This window comes from Berghia stephanieae, chromosome 12 (genome assembly GCF_034508935.2).
Source record: "Berghia stephanieae isolate SIO BIC M18660-M18661 chromosome 12, UCSD_Bste_1.3, whole genome shotgun sequence".
Classification (NCBI taxonomy): domain Eukaryota; kingdom Metazoa; phylum Mollusca; class Gastropoda; order Nudibranchia; family Aeolidiidae; genus Berghia; species Berghia stephanieae.
The window spans coordinates 42,903,190-42,917,779 of NC_088371.1; the positions used below are offsets into that span (position 1 = coordinate 42,903,190).

At 39.3% G+C, this 14,590-nt stretch overlaps 1 protein-coding gene across 1 annotated transcript in view; it reads right to left on the bottom strand.

Annotated features, from left to right (window-relative positions):
- LOC144958025 (uncharacterized) overlaps positions 1-13,708 on the bottom strand; it is a 15,761-nt gene extending 2,053 nt beyond the window's left edge. The window contains exons 1-2 of the mRNA XM_078889618.1: positions 13,514-13,708; positions 11,154-11,202 (exon numbers count right to left, since the gene is read on the bottom strand). The gene's annotated coding sequence lies outside the window, so the exon portion shown is untranslated. The remainder of the gene's footprint in view (positions 1-11,153; positions 11,203-13,513) is intronic.
- Between the last annotated feature and the right edge of the window lie 882 nt (positions 13,709-14,590).

The window sequence follows — 14,590 nt, forward strand, 5'->3', positions numbered from 1 at the left end:
AATTATGTTAAGAAAACCGAATGCATGGTGGTCTCAAATAAAGACAACACGATCTCCCACTTGTCAAGCAAAGGAGAGACCATCAAACAAGTAAAGAAATTTAAATATTTAGGCACTATCATTACCCATGACGCACGTGACATAGAGAATATAAAACAAAGAATAGCAATAGCAAAAAACGTGTTCCATAAAATGCGACCAGTTTGTCAAACAACAACCTAAAGTTGAAGACCAAAATGAAAGTAGTAGAAACATTTGTTATAAGTACCCTTTTATACGGTTGTGAAACGTGGAGGGCTTGACAAAGAATGTACGAGGAGGTTAGAGGCATTTGAGATGTGGGTGTATAGAAGAATTTGAGGCAGACAGATATACGAACGAGGAGTGTTGGAGAATGTGACAAAGGGAAGAATACTGATAGATAACATCAGAAAGAGGCAGTTACGGTTTCTGGGACATGTGTGGAGAAGAGACAGAATAGAAAAGTTGGTAACATCTGGGATGATCGAAGGAAAGAGAGCTAGAGTTAGACAAAGAATGACTTATCTAAATAACCTAAGAATGGCCAAATGTGACTTAAAAAGCAACACATATTTCATGCGCACCGCAGAGGATCGTGATTCGTTGAGACAGCTGAGCGGCAACGTACTAAAGAGCACAAGCCACGATGGATGATGATGATGTTGTGAAACGGGCCTCACATTCATAGATAGTTCCCCCCCCCCCACCTTTAATTCACTCCACCTGGAAGTGAAGCACCAGCTACTTTGCATCTCAGGGCATGCTTCTTCATAACGTATTCAAGTGGTCGCCTTCCTGTCGCCTCATCATTCAGTTGGATGATGGATAGACGGATAGATGGATGGATTGATGGATCATTGGCTAGATGGACAGGTGGATGAATGGATAAATGAATGGATAGTTGGATGGATGGATGGTTGTATGGATAGATAGAAGGATGGATAGATGGATTGATGGGATGAATAGAGGGATGGATGAATGGATGGATGGTTAGCTGGATAGATGGGGAGATGGATGGTTTGGTGGATATATAGATGGATAATTAGGTGGATGGATAGATGGGTGGGTGGGTGGATAAATGGATGGATGAATGGATGAATGGTTGGCTGGATAGATGGGGAGATGGATGGTTTGGTGGATATATAGATGGATAATTAGGTGGATGGATAGATGGGTGAGTGGGTGGATAAATGAATGGATGAATGGTTGGCTGGATAGATGGGGAGATGGATGGTTTGGTGGATATATAGATGGATAATTAGGTGGATGGATAGATGGGTGGGTGGGGGGATAGATGGATGGAAGCATGGATGAATGAATAAATAGATAGATGGATTGGTGGTTGGCTGGATCGACGGACCGATTGATGGATCGGAGAGAGTGTTAGAAGATTGGTGTATAGATGATTGGGTCGATGAATGGACAATCTGAAGTCTCTCGCCTCATTGTTATTTATCTGTGCAGAGTGACAACCTACAATTTAATCAAAGACTATTTGAAAACCCAAAGGTAGAAGACAGCATGGGCAAAATATTCATTACCCCAAAGAAAGGTTAACTGTGCATGTTCTATTTAAATCTTACACATGAAAAGTCAAAGACAACCAAATAATTTTACGAAACCATTTTTGCAGTTACAAGAGGGTTCAACAGTCGTGACGTCACTTCCCTCATAATGACGCATTGTAACTTGTTCTAAACTGTCGGAACAATGGCGGATGCCCTTATGAAACACTTCTCCGACAAGGATAAAAGTTTATCCAAAGGAGATCTGATCATGTTTTGATTTTTATACATTCTGATCACATGACATGTGAACAACTTCCAGCCAGCCAGAAGAATAAAAAGGTCCGATTTTCTTTGTTTAGAACCACGCTGTTGGTTGCTGGGCGGACGTGACATCATACTATTGAATCCTATTAACATACAATAACAAAATAAATTTTAGCGCAATTATAAAAAAAGAACACACTATGTACATTTTGTTTTTAGATATGCAAGTCATATCATTGAACTGGTAAACAATTTAAAACAGAACACATAGCGACAGGTGTAAAATTTATCAATAACCCGATGCAATCTGATGAAAAAATGACCATAGTTCACTGCAATTCTCCACTAGCATAATAAAGGCCACAGTTTACTACAATTATATTACTTAATGCTCACTGCAGTACAGTCTCAAATCGGAAGTGTCAAAGTGTGTTCTTTTAAAACATTATAGGGCATTGTTTTGGTTGTGGTGGGTTTCATCAATGTTGTTCAGGAAGTATGTGTACTAATATTTTGTGTTTTGAAGAAATTCCATTGTAGACAAAAGCTATTATTTTCCTCGTGCAGACAACGATGCACAATAAGGTAAGAATAGCAATATGTATTTTTGTGTTAGTTGGTTTTCACGTTTTGGGGAAAATCCTGAAAATGGCTCGTAAGGAGAGAGTTAAGTGCTTAACTAGCGTCAGAGGCTAACCAGTCGACAGTCAACGGATTTCGGGCGCCCAACATCGGCCTGAAGTGGTAAGCGGCTATGTGGTCTAGTGGTATGACACTCGCTGTCGGATCGAAAGGTCCTGGGTTCGAGCCTCGCGCTAGGCGCATAGTTGAGTCCTTGGAAAAGGCTCTTTACTCACATTCTCTCACCGTACTCAGGTGTAAAACGAGTACCATGGCCGGTAACAGCGTTGTCTTTGTCCGAAAAATTGTAATATCGCCCCAACAGCGTATGTCCCGTCCTACATGTTAAATGTTGCTGTTGACCAGGGACCCCCTGTAAAGCGCTTTGAGCAAGTTTAGTGGATATTGCGCTATATAAAAGCTCAATTTAATTTAATTTAAGCGCGAACTGAATGGGTCTCAACCCCCTATCCCGGGCATTAGTCTGGTAGCTTCACGGCCAGCGCCTACGGGACACCCACGTCTGGTTAGCCACCGCAAATCATGGCCAGCCTCAAGGCGAGGACGGCGGCTACATCCGTGGAGCTCTGACTTTGGAGGCCAGGAGATGCTGGGGATGCGGCTCCTGTGGGGGCAGAGAAAATGTATCCCAAATGGCACTGAGAGGGTCATAGTTAGGGGATCAGTGGCCCGGTGGAACGAGAGCGTGCGGCACCTCCTTGCTGGAAGGGGGGCGCACGACGCTCAGTCGTTTGTACTTAGCAAAACCTAATAGGTAGGAGATGTACGAGACATAAATGTGGGAACTTGGCACCTTCTTTGAGGATGGAAGGTGGCCGTGACTCGGACCAACGGTGCAGCCGGAGTGGGAACCAAGTCTCCTAGTAGGTAGAAGAAAACTTCTGGCAGGTGTGAGTAATTGGACCCAGACGCGCAGAGCTTTGACCGCTGACGTGGTTGGGAAGGCTAAGGCCATTGCATCCTGCCTGGTCGCCGGTGCAGGCACAGGCTGGGCTCTGCATCCAGGTCGGCAGAAGACCGCGTATTGACACCTGGGCTCTGATTAATAGACCGAGACTATGGTAGTCTCAGACTATAGCAAAGTCTGAGACTTTGTAGTCTAAGACTTTGGGAAGTCCGAGACTACAGAAAGTAAGCTATTCATGGAGGTCAGACTTCATCCCTGACTATCAAGTCTCTGGACTTACGCTTGCGAAGTCTCAGACTGCAGATGTCAATCTATTTTTAACTGAGGATTCCTCGGAAACGTATCGCAAAACGTCATAGACATGTATTACTTTTCCAGCTGCGCATGCGTCATACGAAGTAACACAAAAATCATATCCATTTCTTCTTCGTGTTTGTTTTGATCGTTTTATTATATTTTTTTTTTGGCCCCACAAATAAAAATAGTGTGAGGCAAGTTTAGGGGTGTAAAATTGTTTGAGAATGTGTGTGTGTGTAATGTTTTTAGTAAATATAAGTAACGATGGCACATCCACTGTGTAGCGTTTGTTCTAAGTAGAGACGCGTGGGTGCTGCCTGAAGCATGGGGTCCCGAAAATACTAACGAAAGAATAATAGATGAGAGGAATAGATGGGAAGAATACAGACACTGGGCGTTTCGGGTACAAACCCTTCGTCGGCACAACAAAAAACAAATAAACTGAAATGCAGTATAAATTGGATCGTCTGTACTCAACGATGGTTGGAGTGTGAATGAATATTTAGCGTGGTGTGATAGAAATGATAAGGCCAGTGAGAGACTGAAATTTCTAGAAATAATGGACGGTAAAAAGACATAATAGAAATGTAATAGTAGTCGCAGTAGTAGTATAGTAGTAGTAGTAGTAGTAGTATAGTATAGTAGTAGTAGTAGTAGTAGTAGTAGTAGTAGTAGTAGTAGTAGTAGGAGGAGGAGGAGGAGGAGGAGGAGGAGGAGGAGGGGGAGGAGGAGGAGGAAGTTACTATGAAAGTGTGTGTGTGTGTGGGGGGGGGGGAGTCTCTGGAGAGTGTTTTGAATGGGCAAGATGAGGAGTGTATGTGCGATTGTCGAATCTTCGAGAAAAGAAAAGAAAAAAAAAACAAAACCAAAAAATAAATAAATAAATAAAAATAAATATAAAATCAAAACCTGTCGAGTATTCTTGTTCTAATCGCTGTACAATTACTTGCACCCCCAGCGTAGAGCACCATATGATTTTGAAATTTAGTCCCAGCTACGATATTACGCCTCCTAAATCGCGGGTGTAAATTTTCACACCCTTTAGTCCCTCGTTTAGTCTAAGACTTCGCGTAGTCCGGCTTCATGAATAGCTTACAACGCCCTATAGTCTGAGACGACGGATTTAGTCTAGGACTATCATCGTAGTCCCGCTCCATGAATTAGAGCCCAGGTGTTGTAAGACAGTATTGCCCTGTGCTGGTTGAGACTTATGCCGGGTGTACCAAATATATTCCCACTAACGGCAACGGGGTTCATATATGGGCGGCGGAGATCCGATGTAAGGTCTGGCGGGCTATATGGAAAAACCAGGGTAATAAGGGTGTGGGTAGTGGGAGCCAATAGCTTTTGGTGCTGCCTTATGGTTAGCGAATATGGCAATGAGGTTGGGGTACTTGCATTGACTCGATACCAGGTAGTGGTTCCTCTCATTGTTTTGAATACAAACAATTTATTTAAATTTTATATAAACCATTTTCCCAATAAATTCTTCGATAAGTAATGAGAAGATAACTCTCCGTACCCAAATAAAAAGCCCCGAAGAGTTCTACTAGGTCTAAAAATGTATTGTCTATTAAGACAATAGAAGTTGAATTTTATTCAACACTTGAATCACACATTTAAAGTTGATTGACTATTCACTACCATTGAAGGGACAGCTACGATTGTGTGTGTGTGTGTGTGTGTGTGTGTGTGTGTGTGTGTGTATATATTTCATATTTTGTTGTTGTTAAATTGAATTCGTATCACGTTTCCTTCACACTTGTCTCACTGTAATATGTTTTGTTTTATATAACTGTAAAGCGCTTAGAGCCTGTGACAACGGGGTTAAGCGCTATATAAATGCCATTTATTATTATTATTATATTATTATTATTATTATTATTATTATTTTATTATTATTATTATTATTATCATAATATATATATATTGTATATATATATATATATATAAATATATAATATATATATATTTATATATAATATATATATATAAATATATATATATACACTTCTGGCATGTCTTTAAACATTGCTAACAGCTTTTGTTTTCAATGGCAACAAAAAGACCGATTTCTCGATACATAGATTTCTTTTTAATAGAGCTGATACATCGTAATTTACATTAGGATATTGCTCATCTGCTACAAGAACACGTGATTCAAAATGGCGCTTAAAGAAAGCAAACAGGTGGATTATAATAATTTTAATTGAATGAAATTAGTTACGTTTTCCGACATGGATTACGACCTTATTGTGTATCGTTGTCTGCACGAGGAAAATAATAGCTTTTGTCTACAATGGAATTTCTTCAAAACACAAAATATTAGTACACATACTTCCTGAACAACATTGATGAAACCCACCACAAGCAAAACAATGCCCTATAATGTTTTAAAAGAACACACTTTGACACTTCCGATTTGAGACTGTACTGCAGTGAGCATTAAGTAATATAATTGTAGTAAACTGTGGCCTTTATTATGCTAGTGGAGAATTGCAGTGAACTATGGTCATTTTTTCATCAGATTGCATCGGGTTATTGAACAATTTTACACCTGTCGCTATGTGTTCTGTTTTAAATTGTTTACCAGTTCAATGATATGACTTGCATATCTAAAAACAAAATGTACACAGTGTGTTGTTTTTTTTATAATTGCGCTAAAATTTATTTTGTTATGGTATGTTAATAGGATTCAATAGTATGACGTCACGTCCGCCCAGGAACCAACAGCTTGGTTCTAAACAAAGAAAATCGGCACTTTTTATTCTTCATGCTGGCTGGAAGTTTTTCACATGTCATGTGATCAGAATGTATAAAAATCAAAAGATGATCAGATCTCCACTGGATAAACTTTTATCCTTGTCGGAGAAGTATTTCATAAGGGCATCCGCCATTGTTCCGACAGTTTAGAACAAGTTACAATGCGTCATTAATGAGGGAAGTGACGTCACGACTGTTGAACCCTCTTGTAACTGCAAAAATGGTTTCGTAAAATTATTTGGTTGTCTTTGACTTTTCATGTGTAAGATTTAAATAGAACATGCACAGTTAACCTTTCTTTGGGGTAATGAATATTTTGGCCATGCTGTCTTCTACCTTTGGGTTTTCAAACAGTCTTTGATTAAATTGTAGGTTGTCACTCTGCACAGATAAATAACAATGAGGCGAGAGACTTCAGATTGTCCATTCATCGACCCAATCATCTATACACCAATCTTCTAACACTCTCTCCGATCCATCAATCGGTCCGTCGATCCCGCCATCCACCAATCCATCTATCTATTTATTCATTCATCCATGCTTCCATCCATCTATCCACCTACCCACCCATCTATCCATCCGCCTAATTATCCATCTATATATCCACCCAACCATCCATCTCCCCATCTATCCAGCCAACCATTCATCCATTCATCCATCCATTTATCCACCACCCATCTATCCATCCACCTAATTATCCATCTATATTTCCACCAAAACCATCCATCTCCCCATCTATCCAGCCAACCATCCATTCCATTCATCCATCTATCTATCCACCTACACACCCATCTATCCATCCACCTAATTATCCATCTATATATCCACCCAACCATCCATCTCCCCATCTATCCAGCCAACCATCCATCCATTCATCCATCCATCTATTCATCCCATCCATCCATCTATCCATCCTTCTATCTATCCACCCAACCATCTATATCCATCTATCCATACAACCATCGATCCATCCATCCATCCATCCATTTATTCATCCCATCCATCCATCTATCCATCCTTCTATCTATCCACCCAATCATCTATCTATCCATGGGGAGGAAGACTACTATGAATGTGAGGCCGGTTTCACAATATCATCATCATCCATCCGGTCAGCTGTCTCCACTAATCACGATCCTCTGCGGTGCGCATGAAATATGTGTTGCTTTTAAAGTCACATTTGGCCATTCTTAGGTTATTTAGATAAGTCATTCTTTGTCTAACTCTAGCTCTCTTTCCTTCAATCATCCCAGATGTTACCAACTTTTCTATTCTGTCTCTTCTCCACACATGTCCCAGAAACCGTAACTGCCTCTTTCTGATGTTATCGATCAGTATTCTTCCCTTTGTCACATTCTCCAACACTTCCTCGTTCGTATATCTGTCTGCCTCAACATTCTTCTATACACCCACATCTCAAATGCCTCTAACCTCCTCGTACATTCTTTGTCCAGCGTCCACGTTTCAAAACCCGGGAAAAAAGGGGGTACTTATAACATATATTTTTCTACTACTTTCTTTTTGGGTTTCTTCAAATTCGGGTTGTTGTTTGACAAAACCTGGCCCGCATTTTATGGAACATTTTTTTTTGCTTTTGCAATTCTTTGTTTTATATCTCTATGTCACGGGGCGTCATGGGTAATGATAGTGCCTAAAAAATTAAATTTCTTACTTTTTTTGTTTGGTCTCCTCCTTTGCTTGACAAGTGGGAGTCTGTTGTCCTTTATTTGAAGACCACCTTTGCATTCGGTTTTCTTAACAAAATTTTAGTTTCAAGCCTGGTTGCAAGTGAAGAGTTTGGGCCTGAAACAAAAAAAACTGGTAAATTTCCCTGGTGTGTAAAACAACTAGTTTGCTTTGAAACAAAAGGACCTTAGTCCACTACGCTGATTTATACTCAAAAGAGACCCCCGGTTCACTATAATCCTACTACACACATAAAGACCATAGGTTAATTATAAAAATAATGCTCACCACATGGAGTCTCCAGTCTGAAATAAACGCAATGTCTTTTTTCAAACGACAAAAATCGATAAAATACACGACAGCGTTATTTTTTGTGTACGACAGCGTTATTTTGGTTGTGTACGACAGCGTTGTTTTGGTTGATGTACGACAAGTGTTGTTTTGGTTGTGTAACGACAGGTTTGTTTTGGTTGTGTACGACAGCGTTGTTTTGGTTGTGAAACGACAGTGTTGTTTGGTTGTGAAAGGGACAGCTTTGTTTGGTTGTGCATGGTTTTCGTCAATATTGTTCAGGAATATTTGTTCTAAAAATTTTGTTTTTTTAAGAAGTTCCCCAAATTGTAACAAAAACTATTATTTTACTCCATGGATACAACGATACACAATAATGAAAGAACGTTTAATCAAATAAAAATTTGTCTACATTTGGTCGTAATCCATGTGGGAAACTTTAATTTCCTTCATTAAAATTTTTCAAAACCATCTGTTTGCTTCCTTTTAAAAGCACCATTTTAATCAGGGTGTTCTCGTACCCACTTGCAATCCAACAAAACAAATCATTGAAACGGGACCAACATATTGAAATATTGTGGCAAAGAAAATCGTACCCTTTGGCATCCTGAGGCGGAACCTGTCCATTGCCCCCTCCCTCCCCCCCCCCCCCCCCAAAGGTGAAAGAACAGGAAACCCAATGCTTTATTCAACTGAAATTTGAATACGCTGCAAAAGGGTGGGACCCTTTAAACACAAGTGTCACATCAAGAAATCGAAACAAGCCCCAAAGGGCAGCTTCAGGTTTGCACCAAAAACAACTTGCGCGCACCGGGGAAATACGTTACTAAGGCCCGGGAAACTTTTTGCGGTGGAAAACACTGGAGCGTAGGCGGAAAGAAAAACGCCTCCAATTTTTTTTCCCAGAAAATTTCATTCCAACAAAACAAACAGTAACATACCACAATATTTTTACAAAAAAGTACTGTGCATCCACAAAAAAATTATCATAGCAGTAAATTCACAACCCCCAAAAAACAGAACCAAGACAAATAAAAACGTTTTTCCCAAGAAACATCAAGGAATGGAACACTCTCCCACCAGAAATCCCAATAAATTTCCAACAACCCAAAAAATTTGGTCAAGTATTATAAAATTTATCTTTCAACTCAATACACGACAATAGGAAAGTCGCCACATAATTGAAAAAATCCCCAGTATGGGCAACCGCCGTTTTTCAGAAAAACCTTGAAATTGACTTGAAAAAGAATGTCAACCAAAAACACCTCGCCCAAAATTTGGTGATGATTGTTGAGTTTTAATTAACACCAAATCCAATTTTCCAATAAGATGTACAATCACCTGTTCTTGCCTCAGATTTCCAGAATCTACAAAATTAAAACGTTTTGAAAAAGCCACGGAAAAACAAAACTGCTTTAGTGAGGGCTACCATAAGAATGGCTCGAAAAAAATAATTAACAGAGAGCTGATGACGCATTTCATTCCTTCTAGAGAGTAAATACTCGTAGAGGGGCTCCTCTCTGTTCTGTGCTACGGTGCACTTTTGGGATGAGTGAGGGGTCACGTGAGCAAGACAAGTCAAACATGTTTCCCCGCCTCACCCCCCCCCCCCCCCCTTTACACACACACACACACACACACACACACACAAAACACAACAAGTTGTAAGTTGTTTTTAAGTCCTAGGACCAACCATGTTAGATACTACCCAAGAAATTGGTGTCTGTGACAGAAAAAGAAAGGGGAAGACAGGAGGCTATCGAACAGTGAAAAAATAAACCATATTTTTACAGCCGGCTAAAAATTTCCATCGATTTTTAGAAAATACCATAAATTTTAACGAATCAAAATAAAACACCTTTTTTTTGTTTTTTGAAGTTTAAGTACTTACAATTTACGAATTTAAACAACTTGAACTTTCAACGCCTTAAAAAAACCTTTTTACCGAAATACTTCACCAAAGACAATTAAAAAACTCCCCCTTCGTTACTACCACATTTATTCTTACGCCCCGTAGCTAAAAAAAGCTGCCCTCCTCTCTGGTGGGACCCATCAAAAGTGATTTTGAATGTAAAGCTATTGCTGAATGAAGATAAAACTGGATTGTTTTGATTGGAACTCCGCAACAATTAAAATCTATCCGCTTTTTACTCCCACACTAACCAAAAACGGTTTGACAATTCTATTTTTGAAAGGCTAAAATGTGAGCGTCATCTGGGGCAGTACTTTGTCTATGGATCAGCACGTAAACGATAATGAAAAATCATGTCTATGATTAGTACCATACACAGATGAGGTCATGTTTACCCTTTTAAAAACCTCGAAGATAAAGCTCGCTTGACTTTATCTGTCCACCTCGACAAAGTAATTCATTCTGGCTGGTTTTGCCCAATAAAAAAAAAAAACAAGCTCCAAGAGTAGCCTGCAGAATTGTGCGGCCCAAATTAAAACCTAGGAAAATTCATTACGATGACGCAAAGAACACCTTTTGAAACCCCTAGTCAGGGGAGAATTATGTACAAAATTACCTTTGTCTTCTTTCCACCGTCTACTTCAAAGACTTTCTTCAGGCGTACGTACCCCTGAGAAATCTTAGATTTCCACACTTAAACGTTAGCATCTCCTTTTAACTAAACTCAATTAATTTCTGATAGGTCTCTCATGAAATTTTGGCCCACGATAATTATTATTATTATTATTATTATTATTACATTAATAATAATAATAATAATAATACTTTTTTTGAAAATTTCTATAAAGTTCGCAAATCTTACAGACTGAAGGAGATCACTCCATATCGTGGGTCCAAATTTCATGAGAGACCTATCAAGAAAATAATTGAGTTTAGCTTAAGGAGATGCTAACGATTTTAAGTCGTGGGATCTAAGATTTCTCAGAGGTACGTACGCCTGAAGTAAGTGTTTGAAGTAGACGGCGGCAGAAGACAAAGGTTAATTTGTACATAATTCTAGCCCTGACTAGCGATTCGAAGCGTGTTCTTTGCCTCATCGTAATGATATTTTCCCAGGATTAACCTGACTGCACAATTCTGCAGGCTACTCTCTGGAGTTTGTTTATTTTCTTATTGGGCAGACCAGCCAGAAATGAATTACATTCGTCCTGGTGTGACAAGATCAAAGTCAAAGCAGAGATAATTATCTTCGAGGTGTTGAAAGGTAAACATGACCTCATCTGTGATATTGTACTAAACTCATTAGACATGATTTTTCACATTATCGAATACGTTCTGTTCCATAGACAAAGTACTGTCCAGAATGACGCTCACATTTTTAGCCTTTTCAGACATAGAAATATCAAAACCAGTTATGGTTAGTGTAGGAGTTGACAAGCGGATAGACTTTAATTGTTGCTGAGTTCCAATCAAAACAATTCCAGTTTTATCTTCATTCAGCAATAGCTTACATTCTAGAATCCAACTTTTGATGGAGTCACAACTAGAGAGGAGAGGCAGCTTTATATAGCTACGTGTCGTAAGCATAAATGTGGTAGCTAACAGAATGGGAGCTTCTTACATTGTCTAATGGTGGAGTATATACGGTATAAAGGATCGATAAGGCGTTATATAAAAATTCAAGTTTGTTTAAAATTCGTATATTGTAAAGTACTTAAACTTCAAATAAAACATAAAATGCTTTATTATGATTCGTTTAAAACTATGGCCTATTTTCTAAAAATCGATTGAACTCTATCACACGTGCTGTATAAGTATATGTTTATTTTATTCACTGTTCAGATAGTCCATCCCTGTCCTCCCCTTTCTACTCTGCCACAGACACCAACTACTATGGAGTACGTAATCTAACAATGGATGGTCCTAGGACTTAAAACACAACTTACCTCACTGTGTGTGTGTGTGTGTGTGTGTGTGTGTGTGTGTGTGTAAGGGAGGGGGTGGTTGAGTGCGCGGATCATGTTTGACCTTTGTCTTGCTCACGTGACGCCTCACTCAAATCCCAAAGTGCACACGTAGCCAGAGAACAAAGAGGAGACCCTCCTACGAGTATTCTACTCTCTAGAAGGAATGAAATTGACGCCACTCAGCTCTCTGTTATTACTTTTTTCGAGCCATTCTTATGAGTAGCCCTCACTAAATGCAGTTTATGTTTGTCCGTGGCATTTTCTAAACGTGTATGTTGTAGATCATGAGTACTCTGAGGCAAGAACAGGTGATATGTACATCTTATTTGGAAAATTGGATTTGGTGTAATTCAACTCAACCAATCATCACCAAATGTTGCGAGGTGTTTATGTTTGACATTCAGTTTTAGTTCGAGTTCAAGATCTTTATCTGCAAAAGACGGATTGCCCATCACTGCATATTTTATACAATTATGTGGCGACTTTCTCTATTGTCGTGTTATTGAGTTGAAAGATAAATGTTTAATACTTGACCAAATTTGTTGTTGTTGGTAATATCTGGGATTTCTGGTGGGAGAGTGTTCCATTCCTTGATGTTTCTTGGGAAAAAAACTGTTTTTATATGTCTTGGTTCTGTGTTTTGGGGTTGTGAATTTACTGCTATGATAATTTCTTGTGGATGTACAGTACTGTTTTGTGAAATATTGTGGTATAGTTACTGCTGTTTTGTTGGAATGTACTCTTCTGTGTAAAACTTGGAGGCGTTTTTCTTTCCGCCTACGCTCCACCGCAACAGTTTCAGGGCCTTAGTAACGTATCCTGGTGCGCGCAAGTAGTTGTTGGTGACAAACCTCGAAGCTGCCCTTTGGACTTGTTCGATTTTCTTGATGTGACCTTGCTGATAAGGATCCCACCCTGTGCACGCGTATTCAAATACATGTCTGACTAAAGCATTGTATGCCTGTTCTTTCACCTTTGGGGGGGGGGGCGGAGGGAAGGGGCACTGGTACAGGTTTTCCGCCTCAGGATGCCAAGGGTACGTTTTCTTTGCCACAATATTATCAATATTTGTCCCGTTTCAATGATTTGTTTTGTTGGATTGCCAAGTAGGTACAGAAACACGTGATTCAAATGGTGCTTAAAGGAAGCAAACAGATGGTTTTGAACAATATTAATTGAAGGAAATTAAAGTTTTCCGACATGGAAATTTCGACCAAATGTAGACAAAATTATAATTTGATTAATCGATTCTTACCTTATTGTGTATCGTTGTATCCATGAGTAAAATAATAGCTTTTGTCTACAATGGAACTTCTTCAAAACACAAAATATTAGAACAAATACTTCCTGAACAATATTGACGAAACCATGCACAACCAAAACAATGCTGTCGTACACAACCAAAACAACGCTGTCGTACACAACCAAAACAACGCTGTCGTACACAACCAAAACAACGCTGTCGTACACAACCAAAACAACGCTGTCGTACACAACCAAAACAACGCTGTCGTACACAACCAAAATAACTCTGTCGTACACAACCAAAATAACGCTGTCGTGTATTTTATCGATTTATCGTTTGAAAAGAGCACATTGCGTCATTTCAGACTGGAGACTCCACTGTAGTGAGCATTATTATTATAATTAACTATGGTCTTTATGTGTGTAGTAGCGCATTATAGTGAACCGTGGTCTCTTTTGAGTATAAATCAGCGTAGTGTGAACTAAGGTCCTTTTGTTTCAATGCAGCTAGTTGCTTTCTACACACCAGGGAAATTTACACAGTTATTTTTAGTTTCAGGCCCATCTCTTCACTTTTGCCACCCCAGGCTTGAACTAAATTATTTAAGAAAACCGAATGCATGGTGGTCTCAAATAAAGACAACACGATCTCCCACTTGTCAAGCAAAGGAGAGACCATCAAACAAGTAAAGAAATTTAAATATTTAGGCACTATCATTACCCATGACGCACGTGACATAGAGAATATAAAACAAAGAATAGCAATAGCAAAAAACGTGTTCCATAAAATGCGACCAGTTGTGTCAAACAACAACCTGAAGTTGAAGACCAAAATGAAAGTAGTAGAAACATATTATGTTATAAGTACCCTTTTATACGGTTGTGAAACGTGGACGCTGGACAAAGAATGTACGAGGAGGTTAGAGGCATTTGAGATGTGGGTGTATAGAAGAATGTTGAGGCAGACAGATATACGAACGAGGAAGTGTTGGAGAATGTGACAAAGGGAAGAATACTGATCGATAACATCAGAAGAGGCAGTTACGGTTTCTGGGACATTGTGGAGAAGAGACGGAATAGAAAAGTT